Here is a 23,220-nt window from a genome sequence, read left to right as displayed (position 1 = left end):
CTCAGAATAACAATTAACAAATTGATGGAAGATTCTGTCTTAGAAAACAACAAGGTCAGTCACTCATTACCAATTTATTCTTCAACAAATTTAATTATCCCATAAACATTTATTGAGCATATACTACATAGATAGCCTACAGCAGACATAGAAAGGACATTAAATATACAATCTATTTGAGAAACCAAGACACACAACATGAAATAAAAACAAAAAGAGAACAAAAACTTAAAGTTCTAAATAAGTGACCCAGACAACATGGTGCTGAGTTAGAGAGGTGGGAGAGGAGATATAAATGAAGGAGTGGTCAGTGAATACTTCCTGAAGGTATTATGATATAACTTGGCCTCAAATGATGGGCAAGAGAGAGGCTAAAAATACAGAGAGAAGAATGTACATACTGTGTTTGAGTGATGATGGGTGTTTAATTCAGCTATATAAAAGAGTATAGGAAGAGAATTTTAAACATGACAAGACATCATTATTATTGTTGTTTTAAACAATCAGTATTACTTTAGACATCCGTTTCCTGGTGCTTTTTATTCCTTCTTGCATTTCTCGGCTTCTAGGTGGGATTTCTTTTACTTCTGTCTGAAGAATTCCCTTTATGATTTCTTTTAGTACATGTGTGCTGACAATGAAAACTCTAGGTTTTTATTTTTATGAAAATGTCTCTATTTCATCTTTATTTTTAAAGGTATAGAACTCCCCCCACCTCTTCTCCATTTCACCATTATTTTGCTGGGTATAGAATTCTCAGTTTGCAGTAATTTTTTTCCTACTCTTTGAAGATGCCATTCCGTCATCTCCTGGTGTCCATCATTTCTGTTGGACAAGTTAGCTGTCAGTCTTTGCTAACTTTCGTTGCTATTTGAAGATAAATTATGCCTTCTTAAAATCTCACTAATTTTAACATTTTTATATTGTGTTTAGGTTTTGCGGTTTGACTAGGTATGGTTTTCTTTGTATTCATCTTGCTTTGAATTCATAGAGCTTCTTGAATTTGTTAATGCCTTGTTAGTTTGGGGAAATTCTTGGCTACTGTCTCTTCAAATATGACTCCTGCCACATTCCTTATTTCCACTCCTTTGGTACCTTATTGACAATCATATAAGATCTTTCTTCATATCCCATATGTTTCTTACACTCTTTTCTCTATATTCCATACTTTTTCCTCTGTGCTCCAATCTGGATATTTTCCCTTGACCTATCTTCCAGTTCATTAATCTCTTCTGCTGAGTCGAATACTGTTAAACTAATCTTTTGAATTCTTCATTTCAGTTATTATGTTTTTCCATCTGGGCTTTATAATTAATTATTTTTTATGCATTCAAATTATGTGGTGGAATTCTTTCTTTAAAAATAATTTTTGGCTGGGTGTGGTGGCCCACACCTGTAATCCCAGCACTTTGGGAGGCTGAGGGGGGCAGATCACTTGAGGTCAGGAGATTGAGACCAGCCTAACCAACATGGAGAAACCCCATCTCTACTAAAAATACAAAATTAGCCAGGCGTGGTGGCACATGCATGTAATCCTAGCTACTCGGGAGGCTGAGGCAGGAAAATCTCTTAAACCCAGGAGGCGGAGGTTGTGGTGAGCCAAGATCACACCTTTGCACTCCAGCCTGGGTAACAAGAGTGAAACTCCATCTCAAAAAAAAAAATTATAGAGATGGGATCTCACTATGTTGCCCAGGTTGTTCTAAAACTCCTAACCTTGGCCAGGCGTGTTGGCTCACGCCTGTAATCCCAGCACTTTGGGAGGCCGAGGCAGGTGGATCACAAGGTCAGGAGATCGAGACCATCCTGGCTAACACGGTGAAACCCCGTCTATACTAAAAATACAAAAAAAAATTAGCCGGGCATCATGGTGGGCACCTGTAGTCCCAGCTACTCGGGAGGCTGAGGCAGGAGAATGGGATGAACCTGGGAGGCGGAGATTGCAGTGAGCCGAGACTGCACCACTGCACTCCAGCCTGGGTGACACAGCGAGACTGCGTCTCAAAACAAACAAACAAACAAACAAAAAACTCGTAACCTCAAACAATCCTCCCACCTTAGCCTCTCAAAGTACTGGGATTACAGGCATGAGCCACCACACCCAGCCCATCTGGCAAAATTTTTCATTTCACCTAATTCCTTAAACATACTAGCCACAGTTACTTTTTTAAAATCTGGCTAAAAACTCAAGATGTTTGTCACGTACAAGTTTATTTTCATGGTCTCCTTTGTCTCTTGATTTTCAGTCATTTGATCCAATTTTTTGGCATTACTGTTTTTTTTTAACTGAATGCCAGATCAAGTCTATGAACAATTATAAGACTCTGGATGATGGTATCATCCTCCATGGAAGAGTTTGTTTTTTTCTGGCAGTGAGATAGACTTTGGGCACATCATCTTCATCCATGTAAGACTAGCTTGCTCTTATTTTTATAACATAGTCCTTTGAGGAGTCACCATTTAAAACCTTGTTTGTTCACAAGAGTGCTTTCTCTTGATGGATGCTCAACTCCAATTTATGTCTCCTTAGGACCGTGAAACTGCAGACATCTCTGCTTAGCTTTTTAGCCTTGTAGTAGCTGCTTTTTAAATTTCTTTGTGTCTCTTCCTACACATGTGCAACTTAGGAGCCATCAAATGCTTAGATGTATTTGCAAATCAGAAAGTCAGGCTCACTCCTCTGCTATCATTCCCTTTTCTTAAGGATTTTATGATCCTGAAGTTCTGACTACCTTGCTTACTCTCTGAAAGAGCTATGATTTTGTGTTTTAACCAAGTTTTATTGCTGTTCTCAACAAAAAGAGTTACTCATAACCAGAAGCAGAAGTAAAGCTATCAATTTAGAAATAGGGAAAATCTTAGCTCCCTTAATTAATTTAAAAAATCTCTCCTCTTTCTGGTATATGTTGACAACCTATTTCTGAAATGAATGGAAAGACAATGGAACTAGAATAGCCAAAACAATTCTGAAAAATAATAACAAAATTAGAGTATTCATACTACTTGATTTTAAAATTTAATATAAAGCCACAGTGTTCAACATAGTATGGTACTGGTGAAAGGATAGAAACATAGATCAGTGGAACACAATAAGAAGTCCAGAATAGACCCACACATATGTGGCCACACATTTTGACCAAGGTACAAAAGCAATTCAATAGAGAAAGGGATCATAAAGAACACTCACAACTCAACAATAAGAAAACCAATAATTTGCTTTAAAAAATTGGGCAAACATTTGAGTAGGCATTTTACCAAAGAAGATACACAGATGGCAAATGAGCATCTTTTCATATATTTAACACATGAAAGTCATTAAGGAAGTGCAATTAAAACTATGATAACATACCACTACACATGTATTAGAATGGCTTTAAAATGACAATACCAAGTGCTGGTGAAGACATAGAGCAACTGGAACTCATATATTGCCTGTAAGAATGCAAAATAGTATGGTCACTTTGGAATATAGTTTGACAATTTCTCATATAGTTAAACGTGCACTTAACCTATAAACCAGCAATTTCACTTCTAGGTATCTATTCAAGAGAAATGAAATCTTATTTTCACATTGTATACAAATGTTTATAGCAGCTTTGTTCACAATGGCCGAAACTGGAAACAACCCAAATGTCCTTTTGTTAAATGGATAAGCACATTGAGCTGCATCCATACAACAGAAGACTACTTAGCAATAAAAAGGAACTTTGATAAGTTTTCTTTGATGAACCTCAAAGCATTATGCCAAGTGAAACAAACCAGACTCAAAAGGCTACATACATACCCTATGTTTCTGTTTTTATGATGTTCTGGAAAACCAAAAGTATAGGAACAGAAAATGGTATGTTTAGTGGTTGCCATGGTTTGGAATGGAGGGAGGAGTTGACTAAAAGGCGCAAAAGGGAATGTTTTGAAGTGATGAAACTGTTTTATATCTTGATTGTGGTTATGATTATATGATTATGTATGTTTGTGAAAACTCAGAATTGTACATCAAAAGAGTTTTGTTGTCAATTTTGTAAATAAATAAAAAATAATACAAGGCTTGATCCTTGTCTTCTCAAAAACATCTTTCTGATATAAAATAAAACAAAGATACATAAAATCATATAAAATGTATAGTAAAATGAGTTTTTATACAGCAAATATCCTTGAAACCCCACTAAGATCAAGAAATAGAACTTTATCCCCTACTCCAGAATCCCCTTCCATGTGTCCAGTTTGAGTCACAAGCCTCTCTCTCCTCTCATAAGTAACCATTGTCCTGACTTTTATAGAAATCCCCTTCTTGCACTGTCATAATTGTTTTTACTCAAATGTGCATTCCTAGACGCTGTAGTTTAGTCTTGCCCATTAAAAAAAAAGTTATATGTTTTTAAACTCTCTTTTAAGCTATTGGTTATCCTCTATCCCTTTCTTTTCCTTACAACTTACCAGGCTCTTTTGTCTGGAGAGTTTCCCACAGTCTGAATTTTGCTGATTGTGCACTTGTGGTGAGATTTAGCATGTTCCTCTGTTCTCTGCATTTCCTGAAATTTGGCTGCTAGATCCAGAGACTGGAGCAGACTCAAGTTCTATTTCTTTCCAAAGTGACTGTCAAAACTATAGTAGTTACATGGTGTTTGATATTTCTCTTTTGGGTACGTTGCCAAGGGATTGGTGTCTGGCAAGGCAATAGAAAGCACCTCATGTCTGGTTATTTATCTTCCATGACATTAGCAGCTGTTGAAGCTTAATACTTATATCTTTTAATTCACTGGGATTACAAAATGGTGATATTATAATCCTCTTTTTTATTTTTTATTTGGAAAACTATTATAAGCAGGCACTTCTCCTTATCTATTATTTGGTTACCCAGTGATAATAGGAAAGGCAAGATAAATGTGTGATTCTTTCCCCTTGTTTACCAGATTTCAAAATAATGAATTAGTTCTCCATTATCCCCTGAAGGTAAGCATTTTCTCTTTTTGGAAATCTCATTCTGAACTCAGCGGTTTAAACATATTTGATAGCTTTTAATTTATTGAAATTATTATTATTTCATGAAACTCAAATTGCTCTGTCTTTGGCCAGTGGGAACTTCTTAATCTTGGCTCCTTCATACTTTTGACACAATTCTGGTTGCCTTTGATAACTTCCTTGCTATCTAGTTTGACAAAAGATTCATTTTGTAAATTTCCCACCCTAGTCCTGGAATCAGCCATCTCTCCAAGATGCACTGATTTCTTCTAAGGAGAAATGATATTTCAAGAACACATTCTGGGGGTTAGGGATATTTCTTGCTGCTGGATTGGGCATTGTTTTCAATGATTGGCCATTGTTTTCAATAGACAGAATGGACAGTATTTTCAATGGACAGAAAAAGGAAATGCACATATACACACACAAATATATATTTAAAGATAAAATACTTCATGATTTTATATTGATAATTCCAATTCGAATTCAAGACTACAGAGCTTTCCTCTCTTCTTTTTCTTTTTAGAGGCAGGGTCTTGCTATGTTGCCCAGGCTGGTCTGGAACTCTGAGCTCAAACAATCCTCCTACCTCAGCCTCTCAAAGTGCTGGGATTACAGGTATGAGCCACTGTGCCCTGCCTCATGGAGCTTTCTCTTAATCTCTTCTCTATTCTATCTGTATCCCCTTTCTTCCACACCAAGAAGCCCTATCTCAAGGAGATAGAGGTTTATAGAATAAGAATATCCCACAATTACTCATGGTTTCATTTCCTATTAAATATACAACAATCTCAGAATAAAAATGCTATCACCAAAATGACTAATAAAAACATTTTTAAAATTTTTTATATATGTTCCCCTTCTTTTTTTTTTTTTTTTGAGATGGAGTCTCACTCTGTCACCCAGGCTCACTGCAACCTCTGCCTCCCAGGTTCAAGCGATTCTCCTGCCTCAGCCTCCCAAGTAGCTGGGATTACAGGTGCCTGCTACCATGCCCAGCTAATATTTTGTATTTTTAGTAGAGATGGGGTTTCACCATGTTGACCAGGCTGGTCTTGAACCCCTGACCTCAGGTGATCCGCCCACCTTGGCATCCCAAAGTGCTGGGATTACAGGCGTCAGCCACCACACCCGGCCTATTTATTTATTTATTTTGAGAAGAGTCTCACTCTGTTGCCCAGGCTGGAGGGTAGTGGCAACGATCTCAGCTCACTGCAACCTCTGCCTCCCGGGTTCAAGTGATTCTTGTGCCTCCCGAGTAGCTGGGACTACGGGCATGCACCACCACGCCTGGCTAATTTTTTGTATTCTGTTGCTTCTTTTAATGTAAAATTAGTTTTTCTGAACTTTTGTTGTAAAATTGCATTGAAAAAACTTCTCTTACTTCACAGAACTCCCTCTCTTGATTTGGAGGAGTGTTAAAACATAAGGCAGCTTGCTGTATGATATTTCACTATTTTGGAGTGGAGCTTTTCTTTCCCTCATCTTTTGTCCATGTCCTGTTCAATTTTTATTCCACCCCAAGCAACTTATCTTTAGTGTGAGTCTCTGTCTGGCAAAGGGGACCTGGCAGGTTGATTTTGAGAGTTCAGAGGAGCTAGGCATCTACAGCCCCTTCAGACTTAGTCCCCATGGGCTTGACATTGTTATTGGACCAAAGCCCTACCAGTTTCAGCTGCTGTTCTCAGATGGGCCTGTCTCTCCAGTGAATGCCTGTTGGCTATTTTGGGGTCCTCCTGTTCTCAGGCCTGTCAGATGCAGCTCCTTTATTCTTTTTCCCACACAGACACTGATACCCTGCATGTCTGGTAACTGTTGGTGGTTTATCTCTGCCCACTTGTATTTTGTGGGGATCACTTGTCACCTAGTTTTGCGGTAAATGCTGCTCATGGATTTTTGGTTTTTCTATCTAATTGTTCTCTCTTTTTTTATGTAAGGATTTAGAAAGAATGAAAAACTATGCTGCTGATGCTGTCAGCTTCCCAGAATCCTCTCCCAAGTTAATTCAATTGTAAGTGTATTTTGTATTACAGTCCCTTGGCGAGACTGCTTGTAACTTATGGGTGTTGACATCCTGCTTCTGTTGAAGCCTAGGAAGGTGAAGTGCCTTAAATCTTAGCTGTTTACGATACCGCACTTAATGACCAAACATAAGGCAACAAAAATATGAACATAGTAAATTACCAACTCCCATGAATTTTTTAAAAAACATTTAAATTTAATTACAACAGAAATATTTCTGAGCATTTGGAGATTGTTTTTAACAATAAATAAAAGAAACCATTTGTGCATATATTCTCAGAATTAACACAATGCAGCTTTCTTTTATGTGGTACATATGCATACATTACTCATGTACAATCTTCATAGGATATGATATATTTGCATATATTGCTATAAATTTTACTTTAATTTTACTACTCTTGTTGTTGTCAGGAAATTGTAACAACTGGCAAAAACAAAAAACAAAACAAAACAAAAAACAGATTTTCAGTAGTCAGGCAGTCAATTGATAGTATCATTAGCTCTGACAGAGCCCAACCAGCATGGACTGGCAGAACTAGAAAAAGTCTCAAGGGGTCATCTCATTCAGACCACGGCCTCAAGAATCTTTCTAACACAACGTGTTTAAGTACAGACAATTGGGCAGGCACAGTGGCTCACGCCTGTAATCCCAGCACTTTGGGAGGCCAAGGCAGGCGGATCACTTGAGGTCAGGAGTTTGAGACTAGACTGGCCAACATGGTGAAAACCCCTCTCTACTAAAAATACAAAAATTAGCCGGGCATGATGGTGGGCGCCTGTAATCCCAGCTACTCGGGAGGCTGAGGCAGGAGAATCGCTTGAACTGCTTGAACCTGGGAGGCAGAGGTTGTAGTGAGCTGAGATAGCGCCACTGCATTCCAGCCTGGGCAACAGAGAAAGACTCTGTCTCAAAAAAAAAAAAAAAAAAATGTGCAGACAATTGTTAACAACCAACAGTATCTGTAAGAAATGGGTTTTGGGTTTGCTATCTACTTGTGCTATCAGATGAACTAAGGTGCAGTGACAACAAGCATAGCAGACAGAAACAATACTTGAGCACGTCTTCAAAAAAAATCTAACATAGCGATGGTAGCTAGGAAACAGCAGCACAGATAGTGCATTGAAGAGGAATAGTTGAGGAGCCAGGGGTAACTCTCGGGCCGTGTTATGAGGCTACGCGAGTGGCATTGCACACGGTTACCATAGCTACAGAATTGCACAAGCTGTAGACACATGGAGCCTATGTACCCACCCACCCTGCTGCCGCTGCTTTCCACACCTGCCCCTGTGAGTTTCCTACAGCTCCAGTGGAAGGAGGAAAAGACCATATGGCTTAAATCATAATATTTTTTCCACTTCTAAAAATCAGAATACCAGAGATTCAGAGCAAAAAGCAATGGAATACTGGAAAATGCTTATTTCCTAAGGGTCAACAGGCTTCAGAACATCTATTCAAGGAGGAAGGGCTGGCAACCCTCAGACACCCATGTCCATATCTACCATCCTGTGCCTTTTTACCCTCTTGAGTCTCCTCCCTGCTGCACCAGTCTTGTCTCTCTGCCTTCTCCATCCCCAACTCCCTGCCCTGAGGGCATCACCAGGGAGAGTGGTAACATTGTTCAAAGGAATCCATGTGCACTGAAGTAGCAGAGCAGGGATCAGATATTTTGGTATTCGGTTTTCTTCCAGTGGGATTAAAGAAATGCTTTTTGATGCCACTGCCAGATTTAAGGCAAAACCAGGAAAAACTTGAAGAAACACAGTAGCGGTAAGTTGGAGTTGGGGAAGAGGAGAAGAAAAAAGAACAGAAGAGGAAAGCATCTTGCGTATAATTAGGGAGGTGCCTAGGTATCAGCCTAAATTTGGGGATTGGGAGGAAGGCAGTAACAAACACCTGTTGAGGAGGCGTCTGGGGGAACAGCTCATTTTCCCTGGTGTCCTCTCCCTGGTGAGCCAGCTTGTCCCTAGACAATTGAGGGACTTAACTTCTTCACATTCACTGATATCAATGTGAATAAGATGGTTTAGGCACTTCCTGGTTCTGTTTTTGGTGTTTCAGATGAAGTGAAGTCTGCAAACCCTTTTGGCTTGCATTCCTTCTCAGCTCATGCCATATAAGTCAACTCTGTCCCAAAGATGGAAGATGGCGTGGCACAGAGGAAAGACGGCTTCACCACCTGCAGTGGTTTCCCAGGGCTGTTGTAACAAGGCACCACAAACTGGGTAGTTTTGAATAACACAAATTTATGTCTGTTCTGGAGGCTGGAAGTTTGGCCATACCCCCTGTGACACCTGTTGGTGAATCCTTCCTTGCCTTTTCCTGGCTTCTGGGGGTTTGCCTGCCATCCTTGGTGCTTCTGGGCCCCTCATCCTCTATTATCACGTGGTACTCGCCATGCGTCCCTGTCTCTTCACTTAGTGTTCTTTTCTTTTTTCCTTTTTTTTTTTTTTTGAGACAGAGTCTTGCTCTGTTGCCCAGGCTGGAGTGCAGTGACATGATCTCAGCTCACTGCAACTTCCGCCTCCCAGGTTCAAGCAATTCTCCTGTCTCAGCCTCCTAAGTAGCTGGGATTACAGGCGCCCACCATCATGCCTGGCTAACTTTTGTATTTTTAGTAGAGATGGGGTTTCAGTATATTGGTCAGGCTTGTCTTGAACTCCTGACCTGAGGTGATCTGCCCGCCTTGGCCTCCCGAAGTGATGGGATTACAGGTGTGAGCCACTGCGCCCAGCCATAGTGTTCTTTTTGTAAGGATGCCATCATATTGGATTAGGGACCGACCGTGCTCCAGTATGGCCTCACCTTTACTAATTACATCAGCAATTACCCTATTTCTATTCCATGACTGGATCACATTCCATCACATTCTGGGGTATTGGATGGTTAGGATTTCACCATATCTTTTGGGGGGAAAACACAATTCAAGCCATAACACCATCCATCCTAAGTTCAAATCCAAGCTTGGGCTCCTAACAGCCATGGGATCTTGGATAAATCCCTTAGCTTCTCTGAGCTGAGGTTTTCTCATCTATGAAATGAAGCCAGGGAGAGGTCATAATATCCACCTCATGGAGTTGTTGCTGCATGGAAGAGTATAAAAGGAAAGAAAGGAGAAAATATAGGTGTACACATGGTGGAGAATGACAGAGCAGCCCTTTGTGGACTCACCCTCTCATAGGAAGAAGTACTGTTGACCCAGTGAGTGAATACTAAGGTATTAGGGGAAAAGGATCAGACTGTAAAGTCAAAGGTGGGTAAGGTAAACAAATCTCTTCATATGACCCTGTGTGGGGCATTTAAAGTAAAGGGCAGGCCGGGCACAGTGGCTCACACCCTGTAATCCCAGCACTTTGGGAGGCTGAGGCAGGCAAATCACTTGAAGTCAGAAGTTCGAGACCAGCCTAGCCAACAGGGTGAAACCCCATCTCTACTAAAAATACAAAAATTAGCAAGGCATGGTGACAGGCAACTGTAATCCCAGCTACTCAGGAGGCTGAGGCAGGAGAATCACTTAAACCCGGGAGGCGGAGGTTGCAGTGAGCCGACATCGTGCCACTGCACTCCAGCCTGGGTGACAGAGCGAGACTCAGTCTCAAAAAAATAAAAGGGCCAGGCACGGTGGCTCACGCCTGTAATGCCAGCACTTTGGGAGGCTGAGGTGGGTGGATCGCCTGAGGTCAGGAGTTCGAGACCAGCCTGGCCAACATGGGGAAATCCCATCTCTACTAAAAATACAAAAATTAGCTGGGCATAGTGGCATGTGCCTATAATCCCAGCTACTCAGGAGGCTGAGGCAGGAGAATCGCTTGAACCCAGGAGGCAGAGGTTGCAGTGAGCTGAAATAGTACCACTGCACTCCAGCCTGGGGGACAGAGTGAGACTCTGTCTCAAAAAATAAACACATAAAAATAAAAAATAAAATAAAGAGCATTAGGTGTTCTTTGAATGAAAAGGCTGGGGTGTAGATAATGCTTTGACTTTGCTGCTAGGCTGCCTCATGTCTAACCCTGCTTTGTGATGAGGTCTGCTCTCCCATGTGTCCCAGGGTCTTTACTTCCTGTTATTCTTATGAGGTTCAGTAGTGCTAAGAGCAGACACTCTGTGGCTAATTTGTTCATTCATTCATCCAACAAATATTTATTGAGCAACTGAGGAAATATAACAAAATAAAGAATCCGCTCTCATGCAGCTTTTACTAGAGAGGGAGAGACAGACAATAAGCACATAAATATGTTGACTGATAATGCCGGATAAATATACTACCTATGAAGAAAATAAAGCAGGGTAAGACGATGGAACATTAGGGATGAAGGTGGTCAGGGAAGGCCAGCCTATCAAGATAGAATTTAGCCAGGTAATCCCAGCACTTTGGGAGGCTGAGGCAGGAGGATCACTTGAGCTCAGGAGTTTAAGACCAGTCTAGGCAACATGGTGAAAACCCAGCTCTACAAAAAAATACCAAAAAAAAAAAAAAAAAAAAAAAAAAATTAGCCAGGCATGGTGGTGTGCACCTATAGTCCCAGCTACTCAGGAGGCTGAGGTGGGAGAATTGCTTGAGGCCAGGAGGTCAAGACTGCAGTGAGCCATGATTGTGCTACTGCACTCCAGCCTGGGTGACAGAGTGAGACCCTGTGTCAAAAACAAAACAAAACAAAACAAAACAAGAAGATAGAATTTGAACTGAAACCTGAATGAATTGAGAGTCAGTGTGCTGTCTGGGAAATGAACATTCTAGGCAGAAGAATAGCAAAGGCAGACTTGAGACTAAAGCATACCTGGTGTGTTCTAGGAGGAGCAGGAAGACCACTGTTGCTGGAGAGTAAATGTGGAAAATTTAATGATAACAATATGTAAGCTAAATTCTAGAGAAATTATGGAAGGCAGTATGACATAGAAAAAAAAAGTCTGGGCTTCGAAGCCAACAAGACTTGAGTTCAAACCTGAGCCCCACCATTTACGGTTTTATGTGCTTGGACAAGTCATCTAACATTTATGAGACTCAGTTTTCTTATCTATAAAGTGGGGAAATAAGTCATTTTACAGGAATGTTGTAAAGTGAAAATGAAATTTCAAATGAGATTTGGGAAAGGATGGGCTTTGGGAGACAGATTTAAGTTTGAATTCTGCTTCTATAACTTCCTCTCTCTGCAGCCATAAAACTGAGACTTATTTGGCTTCTTCACATATAATATGTGAGTGGTAATAGCATGTAGTAGAGTTATGATGAGGATTTAACTAGATGAAGTATGCTTTTATGTTTGGCAGTTTCATTATGTTGTGTCTGATTGTGGATTTGTTTTTGTCTTACTCAGGACTCAATATTTTCATTTAATCCAAAGACTCATATCATTTTTTAATTCTAAAAAGTATATTAGCTCTTTGATGTCTCTTGTCTCTGCTTGCCATTTTCCCTACATCAGTCAAGATGGACTATCTTATACTGCAGAACAATCTCACTCTCTCTATAGTTTAAAACAATAAGATTTATTCCTCACATTTGCTACATGTCCATTAGGGGTGGACTCTGCCCTGTGTTGCCTTTAGTCTGAAATTCAGTTGATAGAACAACCACCACCTGGAATGCTGCTGGTTGCCTTGGCAGAAGTTAAAAAAAAATAAATAAATAATAAAATAAATTAAGAGTGTTATGAATTGTGCATTGAGTCTTTTTATTTTTTATTTTTTTAGAGGCAGGCTCGCTCTCTGTCACCCAGGCTGGAATGCAGTGGTGCAAGATCATAGCTCATTGCAGTCTCGAACTCCTGGACTCAGGCAATCCTCCTGCCTCAGCCTCCTGTGTGCAATGAGTCTTAAATCATCCGCCCAGAAGAGACATGTAACACTTCCGCTCACATTGCATTGGCTAAAGTAAGTCACATCACCACACCTAAGTTCCAGGTGGTGAGGAAGTACACAAATATCCCATGTGTCCAGAGGGATAGCAGAAAATATTTGAAAGTCAGCAATAAGGATATCACACTCTCCTTCTGGAACTCAATGAGATACACCTTGAACCCTTTCATTCTATCCTCCATGACTCCCAACTCCTCCTTCACATTATTCCTTTATCTTTTTCTGAGCTGCATTTCTTAGATAATTGATGGCTTTTCTTTTCAGCTATGTCTAGACTACTATTAACCAACCACTGAGTTTTAATTTTCAAAAACTAGTTTTTATTTCTAGAGTTTTTTTTTCAGATTCACCTGCTCTTCTTTAATACTGTCCCTTTGTTGCCTAATAGATACTATTTTTTCCTTTATATTTCTATTATATTTTTAAACATTTGAAAGTTTCTTTCAGATTGGGCTATTATTTCTAGTTCCGAGTGTGAATCTCGAGGCCAACCTGGTCAACATGGTGAAACCACCGTTTCTACTAAAAATACAAAAATTAGCTGAGTGTGGTAGCAGGCACCTATAATCCCAGCTACTTGGGAGGCTGAAGCAGGAGAATCCCTTGAATCTGGAAGGCAGAGGTTGCAGTGAGCCAAGATCATGCCACTGCACTCCAGCCTGGGCAACAGAGTGAGACTCTGTCTCAAAAAAAAAAAAAAAAAAAAAAAGAGTGCAAATCCTCTTCTGAATTGTTCATGCTAACTCTTGAAATGATTTTTTTTCTTGCCTAGTTTATAAATTTTTATTCTAAGCTTATCTTCAATGAGGATGGTCCCATATGCCCTGGGTTATAGGAATGTCCCTACAGGGCAGTTTTGCATTTGCCTCTGCAGAAGGCCCTTGGGTATCACTGGTTCTGGATAAATGTTTATGTTAATGCCTCAGGTAGGATCACAGAACCACATGGGAGGTGTGAGTTCAGGTCCAAGACTCCATTGATGGGTAGGGTGGCCTTGGGTTTTGCTGTCTCATTGATAAATCTTTTCCCATACGTTGCCTAGAGTTCATATCCAGCTTGGCTAACACTTCCACAGGCTGGTTAGAGGAATTTTTGTAGCTCCTATTTTGCACATTCTGCAGATCTTTGAGATTGGAGCTGGATGTTGGTTGCTGAGGCTCACTCTCCCTCAACACGGGTTCTGAAACCTACATTCTGCTCCTCATGCTGCTGTTGGAACCCCGGCTTCCATCCAGTAAGACCTATTTCAGACTCCAACATGCCAACAGCCACTCACTTTTTGTTCTCTCTCATTCTGGTTTTTAAAACTTCTTTCATTTCTAGGACCTGGAGACACCTGTTATTCAATTTGAACTCCATTATTTATTTAAAATTTAAAAGCTTGTTATATTTTAAGCAGCATTTCTATGTACTTGAACTGGGAGATAGGGTTCTCTTAAATCACCTCAGTTCTCCATATTAAATTTCCAGAATTTTCTATACCTTTTAAGATGAGCAGCTTTAAAATGAATGAGTTCAGCAAGATGCTAGCTAGTAGATTAGGAAGGGTCAAAAAAGGGCATTTGAAAGAGGAGGATGAGCTTGTACATAACCTCAAGGAAAGAAAGCGTGGACCAGGAAGAAATGGCAGATGTAAGAATGAGAGGGAATAACTGCATGGGAACAAGGTTGGAATCAAGAATAGATCTTGGAATCTGGAGCGCAGCTGGAAGGATTAGCTTTGAACAGAAGAAGCGGTACCTTTTCCTTAGGAACAGGAAAGCAGGAAAGAAAGGGTACAGGTTTCTATAAGTTGCTGGAGGGAGTCCGGAAATTGAGGACTCTGAGTTCTCTGAGATCGGATTCGAGGTAAGCCATGAAAATGGAAGCCTGGTCAGGGGTGGTGGCTCACACCTGTAATCCCAGCACTTTGGGAGGCAGGGGCAGGCAGATCACTTGAGGCCAGGAGTTCAAGACTACCTGGCCAATGTAGCAAAACACCATCTCTACTAAAAATACAACAAATTAACTGGGCGTGGTGGTGCATGCCTGTAATCCCAGTCACTCAGGAGGCTGAGGCACAAGAATCGCTTGAACCTGGGAGGCGGAGGTTGCAGTGGGCCAAGACAGAAGCCTGGAGAGTGCTGAAACTTTACAATACCAGCTGTGAGGAATAGTAGAGGGAGCCAAATACAGACACATAAAGGAACTTCCAAAAAGACAAGCAGGTCCTGCTGAGGTTAGAAGCCATGCACGTACAATGCCACACACACAGTGGGTGGGAAATATGTTTTCCTGCAGCCCTAAACCACCCACATGTAGAAGCAGAGAAATACATGGCGGGGTTGGTTGAAGGTTAGAGTTTGTAAGGCACCTGCAGATAAAAGACAGAGAGTTACGGGAACAGAGGATGGGAAGAGCATGGCTGAAGTGATAAAAGCGGAAAACTTAGCTGACTATGAACTAAACCCATCCCTGAACAGCAGCAAAAATAGAATAGACCAGGCATGGTGGCTCATGCCTGTAATCCCAGCACTTTGGAAGGCTGAGGTGAGAGGATCACTTCAGCCCAGGAGTTTGAGACCAGCCTGGGTAACATAGTGAGACCTTGTCTCTACAAAAAATTTAAAATTAGCTGGGTGTGGTGGCACATGACTGTGGTCCCAGTTACTTGGGAGGCTGAGGCAGGAGGCTCACTTGAGCCCCGGGGGTTGAGGCTGCAGTAAGCCATGATCATGCCACCGCACTCCAGGCTTAGCAATAGACTGAGACCCTGTCTCAAAGAAAGGAACAAACTGGGTCATGGTTAATGATACAGCCCCCACGGCAAGGTCAGACCTCTGGAAATGGCAGCACAATGCAGGATACAATGTCGCTTTTGTGACCAGGTTTTCTACTTATCTCTTAGATAACAATTGCCCTGTCATTGTGGTGACAACTACTCTCTGTTTCTGCTTTTGCTAGTCTTGATATATAATATTTGCTATTGTTGATATATGTTATATATCAGTATATTATTATCACTTAATGTGAAACATTCTTGATATATAATATACATAGATTTGCTGATGTCTCCATAGGCTTCTAGTTCAAACTCACCAGGAGAAAACATGTGGTTGGTGTGGCCAGTATCCACTCCTACTGGGCAGAGCCCTTGTACCAGGTTTTCCCAGCCTTTGACCTTTGGATCAAGCATCCAGCTTTGACCCAATCAGTTGAGGCCTGGGTGATGGGATCACATGACAGCATGTAGTTGATGCAAGGTACTGCTCAGGAAGGTCTAAGACTTTCCACAATACCTTCCAGAAGGAAAAAAACTGCAGGCAGCACTTTTCTCATAAACATTTCTCCTCCTGGACTTCATAATAGGTCTCTATCCTTTTTTCCAGCTCTCGCTTCTTTCCAATTTGGGTAGCTGGACACAGTTGAAAACATTTCCTATATACAGCACCTAATCGTGTAAGTTGCATATGTTATGTTTTTGCTTGGAATTTACTCCACCTACACCTTCCTATTCACATATACACATAAATAAGCTCTCACACTCTTTTATTTCTAACCCCTGCCTCCCATCTTGAGGAAGAAATAAATTATTTTCTACACATAATTTTCTTTTTGGCATGTCTACATTAACGCTAGTAGTGTAGAATCTTCTAATGTGTGATAAAATGAGTGGTTTCAGTTTCAAAGTGGGATCTTTATCACTTAATGTGAAACATTCTGGCAATATCTACTAATTTAAATCATCTAGAGCAGGGCTCAGCAAACTTTATCTGTAAGGGGCTTGATGGTAAATAGTTTAGGCTTTATAGGCTCCAGCACATCCACTGTTCATCACAACCATTCAGCTCTCTCACTGCAGCACTAAAGTAGCCACAGACAGTATGTAAATTACTGAGCATGGTTGTGTTTTAGTAAAACTTCATTTACAAAAACAGGCTGTAGGCTGGGCTTGGCCAGAGGTCCGTAGTTTACCAAAGCCTGCCCTAGAGGATAATTACTTATGGCTTCTGCTATTTGGCTGGGTGAGTAAGAGCTGAATCTCCCAATAGTAGTGGTTTTTCTAACAGATGGCATGGTGGGTCACTGTACTGTTGATTTTCTTTATGTAGATCAAGTTATACAGTGACAAATAATTGAAGGTCACCTCATTGCACAACTCTAGAATCATGCAGTGCCTAGCCTGTGTGGCCATATGCAGTAGCACTGAATCGATTTAAAGTAATTTGGCCAGGAGCGGCCACGCCTGTAATCCCAGCACTTTGGAGGCTGAGGCAGGCAGATCACCTGAGGTCAGGAGTTCGAGATCAACCTGGCCAACATAGTGAAACCCCATCTCTACTAAAAATACAAAAATTAGCTGGGTATGATGTTAGGTGCCTGTAATCCCAGCTACTTGGGAGGCTAAGGCAGGAGAATCACTTGAATCTGGGAGGCAGATGTTGCAATGAGCCACTGCACTCCAGCCTAAGTGACAGAGCAAGACTCCACCTCAAAAAAAGGAAAAAAAAGATTTAAAGTAATTTTTTGGCAGTTCCAATTTGAGACCAGGTTAAGGCAAAAGAACAGGTTCTGTGTTCATTCATTTATCCGTTCAGCCAGGTTTGCCGATCCCTCTTACTGGTTCGGGCACTGCAACAACTGCCAAGACCACATAAATAAATCAAACAAGGTCTTTGTTTCTAAGGAACTTATGGTCTAGTTAGGTGTATTGGTTTCCTAGGACTGCCTTAACAACGTACCACAAACTGGGTGGCTTAAAAAAAACAGAAATTCATTTTCTCAAGGTTCTAGAGGCAAGAATTCTGACATCAAGGTGTCCCCAGGGCCATGTTCCCCCTGAAACCTGGAAGTGAGAATCCTTTCTCGCATCTTCCTAGCTGCTGGTGCTTTCTCTGCAATTCTTGGCATTCCCTAGCTTACAGTTGCAGCTCTTCCATTTCTGCCTCCATTGTCACATGGCGTTCTCCCCTTGTGCATCCGTGTGTGTGACTCTTCTCTTCTTATAAGGACACCAGTCATATTGGATTAAGGGCCAACCCTGCTCCAGTATTACAGGTATCATTAACCCCACTGCAGTATTACTGGTGTCATTAACTACATAATGATATCTGCAAAGACTCTATTTCCAAATAAGGTCCCATTCTGAGGTTTTTGGAGTTAAGACTTCAGCATGTCTTTCTGGGGGACAATGCTATCCATAACGTAAGGTAACAATAAATATGAAAAATTATGGCAGCTATGATGGAAGCCTATGTAAGATACAGGGTGAAGGCAAGGATAGAGGAGATCCATTTTATCTTGGAGGGTCAGGAAAGATTCTGTAGCTGAGGGGAAGTTTGAGCAGATTCTGAAAAATAATGCAGGGTGTTTGCCAGCCAGAAAATGGAGTTGTAAATTGGGCCTGGGGAGTGAAACAGCATCCCCACAGGAGCAGAAGCAGAGGGGACAGTGTAACAGCCTGTTTCATAATGTTCTCCCACAGCCTGAAGGGAGGATTTAGGATTCCTGCTTTCTAGACAAATCAAGATGAGGTCCTAAACACCCTGGCTGTTCAATGCATCTATGACAGTTATCTGAGATCAGAAGCAGCTCACTGGAGGTGGTGGGTAGGGGGCAATCTAACAGGAAGGCAGAAGGCTACGTGGCAGGTGACTAATGGAAGCTACATTTGCATGGTAAACACACTCTTTTTATTTAGTTTACCTGTTATAGATTAATAAAAATTGCAACACTATCTAAAGAGGCCTTTAATAACACTTCAGATAAGCTGGAGAAAATGTCATCATGTATTTCAAAAAATAAGCATGCCCAGGAGTGGCTTGAGGAAGCAGTAATGGAAACTTTGATGAGGGCAGACCCTCCCCCAGGCCCATCACCCATTTGCAACACTGGGGGTTGTGTGCTGTTCCTGTTCAGGCGCTGTGCTAAGTGATTAAATGTGTTATATCTCGTCATCCCCAATTTATAGATAAAAGCTTGGAGGGTTAGAAAGGTTAAATACATTGCCCTACTCACACAGCTGGTGATTTTATTTCAACGAGCGTCCAAAAAAAAAACATAATAAATGTATGAACTAGGATTCTGCACTATCCAGCACAGTAGCCATTAGTCACAAAGTAGCTACTTAAATGGAAATTAACTAAAAATTCTGTTCCTGTTTGCAGTCGTCCCCTTTAAGTGCTCAACAGCCATGTTGGTGAAGGGCTACCGTAGAACATTTCATTAAAAACAAGATGACAGGCCGTGCACGGCGGCTCACGCCTATAATCCCAGCACTTTGGGAGGCCCAGATGGTTGGATCATTTGAGGTCAGGAGTTCAAGACCAGCCTGGCCAATGTGGTGAAACCCCGTCTCTACTAAAAATGCAAAAATTAGCTGGGCATGGTGGTGGGCGCCTGTGATCCCAGCTACTCCAGAGGCTGAGGCAGGAGAATCGCATGAACCCAGGAGGCAGAGCTTGCAGTGAGCCGAGATCGTGCCACTGCACTCCAGCCTGGGTGACAGAGCGAGACTCCGTCTCAAAAAACAAAACAAAAACAAGATGACTACTTCATAACTGAGCACTGCCTCACGAGTTTACTCACATTCGCCTTGTGTTTGTGATCAAATGGGCATAGCGTAGCATTCCCCAGTTGTCCCTGGCAAATGAGAAAAGAGCAGAGTTGGCCACCGTATGTGAATGATGCATTGCTACCATATTAATGAAGGTAATCTCATAGTTCAAATTAAAAAAAGTTGAGAGAAGTCGTTTTATAAATGCACCAAAATCAAAAGAACTTGCCCTGTGGCAATCAGTAGTACCATGTTTACGTTGTAATCAGTTATTTAGTTCAGCAAAATAACATCATCCATCTCCTTAAATTAGTATTGTCAATTTAAATATCACTGGCTCCATAATTCTGTTTAAATTTAATCTGAAACAAAAAAGCCTTTGGTTTATAAGAACTGTAAATACTAGGAGTTTGTACCTGGTTTTATTTCTGTGCATTTTAAGATAATGTTAAATTCAAAATATTGGGAGTCTGAGGTGGGCGGGTCACCTGAGGTCACAAGTTTGAGGCCAGCCTGGCAACATGGTGAAATCCGTCTCTACTAAAAACACAAAAATTAGCTGGGCATGGCGGCAGGCACCTGTAATCCCAGCTACTCGGGAGGCTAAGGCAGGAGAATCGCTTGAACCCAGGAGGCGGAGGTTGCAGTGAGCCGAGACTGCACCATTGCATTCCAGCCTGGATGGCAGATTGAGACTCTGTCTCAAAAAAAAAAAAAAAAAAAATTATATTCAAAATAATTTCCGCAAATGTCAAGCATCAATAGACAATTTTTATTCACCTTTAGAAGGGGTTGTTATGGTATTAAAGATTGAGAAATACTGTGTGATAACCATTAGGACAAGGGAGTCTGAACACATAGTCACAGGCCCACCAAGCTTGCGCGGTTGTCCAATATCCTAACAGATCTGATTAACTGGGACACTCCTGGCACCAGAATGCCGTAATTCTACCAAGGCATGTGTTATGACACCAATGCAGCAGCTGGCAAGGCTTCACACTGATGAAGCATTTTCCTCCATAATTTTCTAATCACCCCGTTGTTTTAGAATTCAATTGATAAGATTTGATTTACACTATTCACAAATACAGAATGTTCCACCACCCCTTCATTGCTCTTAGTACTCAGAAAATTTTTGCAGCGAGCAAAGAGACCACAAAGCAAGACTTCCACTTTTTATTTTCTGGCACATTTTTTCTCTGTCTTAATCAGACCCACTATTCTCAAGCACCTCACTGGTGGGAAATGAGACTGGAGAGCATTATTTCTGTATTACCACTTCACAATGTTTTGCCGAAAGATTTTTGTCTTCTCAATCTTCGGCCTCCAGCTTTCCCCTCGAAATCGACAGATTAATTTCACACTCACCAAGGCAAACACTGCATTCCTCACAATAAATGGGAAATAAAGGCCAGTCTAGGCTGGGCCATCTCACTGGGTACACCCCAGGGCTCCTGACAGCTCAAGCTGGTCTTGTCACTATGATTGCAATAATCAGAGAAGCCCATTCAGGCACCTTCTATGCCACTGGGGAGGTAAACTATTATTTTTAGTGGTATTGTATATTACATAGAGACCCCTTATTTATGTTGTTGTGCTGTATATGTATCCCCAGAACCTTGCCTGAATTTCTTACTGCTTAACTTATTTCTGAAAAGTACGTGGTAAATAGCCCCACTATTTCCTGCAAAATGGGACTTGAAGAAGACACAGCTTCTTATGTAAGTGGCAAATAAGCTACAAAAATCCTATGAACCAGAAGGATACTGTAAAGTGCTAACAAATACTGCTTAGCACCTTTTAAAATACCCCAAAGATATGCAAACTAACACTGAGAAAAGTTCTAAAAACGACCTCCCTCCCTTGGAGAAGGTGTTTCCGGTTGTTGCGATAACTAAAGCAATCTTTCGCTCGGATTTCACAAGTGTAGTTAATTATAATGGTTGAAGTTCAATTATGCTGGGCAAATAATAGTACTCACCATTTATTTGGCTCTTACTCTATACCAGACGCTATGCCAAGCTACTTATATACATTATCTTATTTATTCCTTATAACCACTTAGAGAAGGTAGGTAGTAGTATTATCTGCATTTTAGAGATTTTTTTTTTTTTTAATGGGGAAATTTAGAAATTAGCCCAAGGTCACATAGCTACTAATGTTGGAGTCAGGATTTGAATTCAGAACTTCCTGAATTCCCAAGCCCATAATCTTAGCCCTCAAGCAGTAACACTATAAATAAAGTATAGTAAGTATATGTATAATGAGCTATAGACCAGTTAATTTGTTGCTACTCCTCAAACTAAGCATCCTCATTTTCAATATCTGCTTCCAGCTTCCAGGAGAACGTCAAGACAAGATTTCACTGTGTAGATTGGATAAAGAAAATGTGCTACATATACACCATGGAATACTATGCAGCCATTAAAAAGCACAAAATCGTGTCTTTTGCAGCAACACGGACGCATCTGAAGGCCATTATCCTAAGCAAACTAATGCAGAAACAGAAAGCCAAATACTGCATGTTCTCACTTATAGGTAGGAGCTAAACACTGGGTATGTGAGGACATAGGGATGGGAACAATGGATACTGGGGACTACTAGAGGGGGAAGCAAGGGAGGTAGGTAAGGGCTGAAAAGCTACCTATTGGGTACTGTGCTCACTACCCAGTGGGTGACGGATTCATTTCTATTCTAAACCTCAGCATCATGCAATATACCTTTGTAACAAACCTTCACATGTACCCCTTGATTCTAAAATAAAAACTGGAAAATAAATTTGAAGAAGAAAAATATTTCACTATGATCAGTTATAGATTTTTTTTTTTTTTTTTTGAGATGGAGTTTTGCTCTTGTTGCCCAGGCTGGAGAGCAATGGCGCAACCTCAGCTCACTGCAAACTCCGCCTCCTGGGTTCAAGCAATTTTCTTGCCTCAGCCTCCCGAGAAGCTGGGATTACAGGCATGCGCCACCACACCCAGCTAATTTTTGTATTTTTAGGGGTTTCTCCATTTTGGTCAGGCTGGTCTCAAACTCCCAACCTCAGGTGATCCGCCCACCTCAGCTTCCTAATGTGCTGGGATTACAGGCATGAGCCACCGCGCCCAGCCAGTTATAGATCATTCTTAAGTTATATCTCAGGATGTTGGCAAGTCAAATACCCTTCACGAAGTACCATTTTCCTGCTCTTAGTTGAAAAGGTTTGGCCCTGTGTTCCCAAAGCACTTTCATCTTCAGTCAGAGAGTTCTTATAACAAGAACCAATGCCCCTGCACCTCCCAAGGGGAGTTCTCAGCCATGCTCAGTCACGATGACTTCACTTTTACAGTGGGGTCACCTTTGTGGGAGAGTTCAGCCACCAACAGCTGGGCAGCCACAGAAACCATGACTTATCAGGACAGAAGCAGAATAATGAATTACCCACTTGCAAATTCCAAGGGAAGTTTGAAAGCCTGGATTTTTTCCAGGTATCTTGGTAAGCATCCTAATTTCTGTCAATAAAAAAATTCACCGATCTTTAAAAAAACACAAGCCAGGTTTGTGTTCTACTTTGAGAAGATCTTAGCATTTATGCTGAGCATTATTAGGTAAGCTTTGATAGTTAACTATAAACTCCAAACTAAACTGTTTGTAGCGAAAGCAGCTATCCCCCCTAGCTCTGTCTAATATGGAATTTGTGGTGTTTGTGATGAACTTGTCTAAAGCTTATTAGGAACCAAATTGAAGCTCTAACCCCCAACGTGACAGTATTTGGAGATGGGGCTTTTGGGAGGTAAGAAGGTTTAAATGAGCTCATGAGGGTAGGACCCTCATGTTGAGATTAGTGCTCCACCCCTTTTTGTTTTGA

The 23,220-nt window shown here is 41.2% G+C and overlaps 1 long non-coding RNA gene across 3 annotated transcripts in view; it reads right to left on the bottom strand.

Annotated features, from left to right (window-relative positions):
* LOC129051414 (uncharacterized) overlaps positions 1–23,220 on the bottom strand; it is a 46,284-nt gene that overhangs the window by 7,129 nt on the left and 15,935 nt on the right. For all 3 annotated transcript variants that reach the window (XR_008515659.2, XR_008515660.2, XR_008515658.2), the window contains 2 exons: positions 19,406–19,459; positions 3,350–3,432 (listed from right to left, as the gene is read on the bottom strand). This is a non-coding gene — a long non-coding RNA (uncharacterized LOC129051414). The remainder of the gene's footprint in view (positions 1–3,349; positions 3,433–19,405; positions 19,460–23,220) is intronic.

The sequence above is a fragment of the Pongo abelii genome, chromosome 19 (assembly GCF_028885655.2).
Source record: "Pongo abelii isolate AG06213 chromosome 19, NHGRI_mPonAbe1-v2.0_pri, whole genome shotgun sequence".
NCBI classification, from domain to species: domain Eukaryota; kingdom Metazoa; phylum Chordata; class Mammalia; order Primates; family Hominidae; genus Pongo; species Pongo abelii.
The sequence above is the reverse complement of the archived record's forward strand: the minus strand, read 5'-3'. Positions and strand labels throughout refer to the sequence as shown.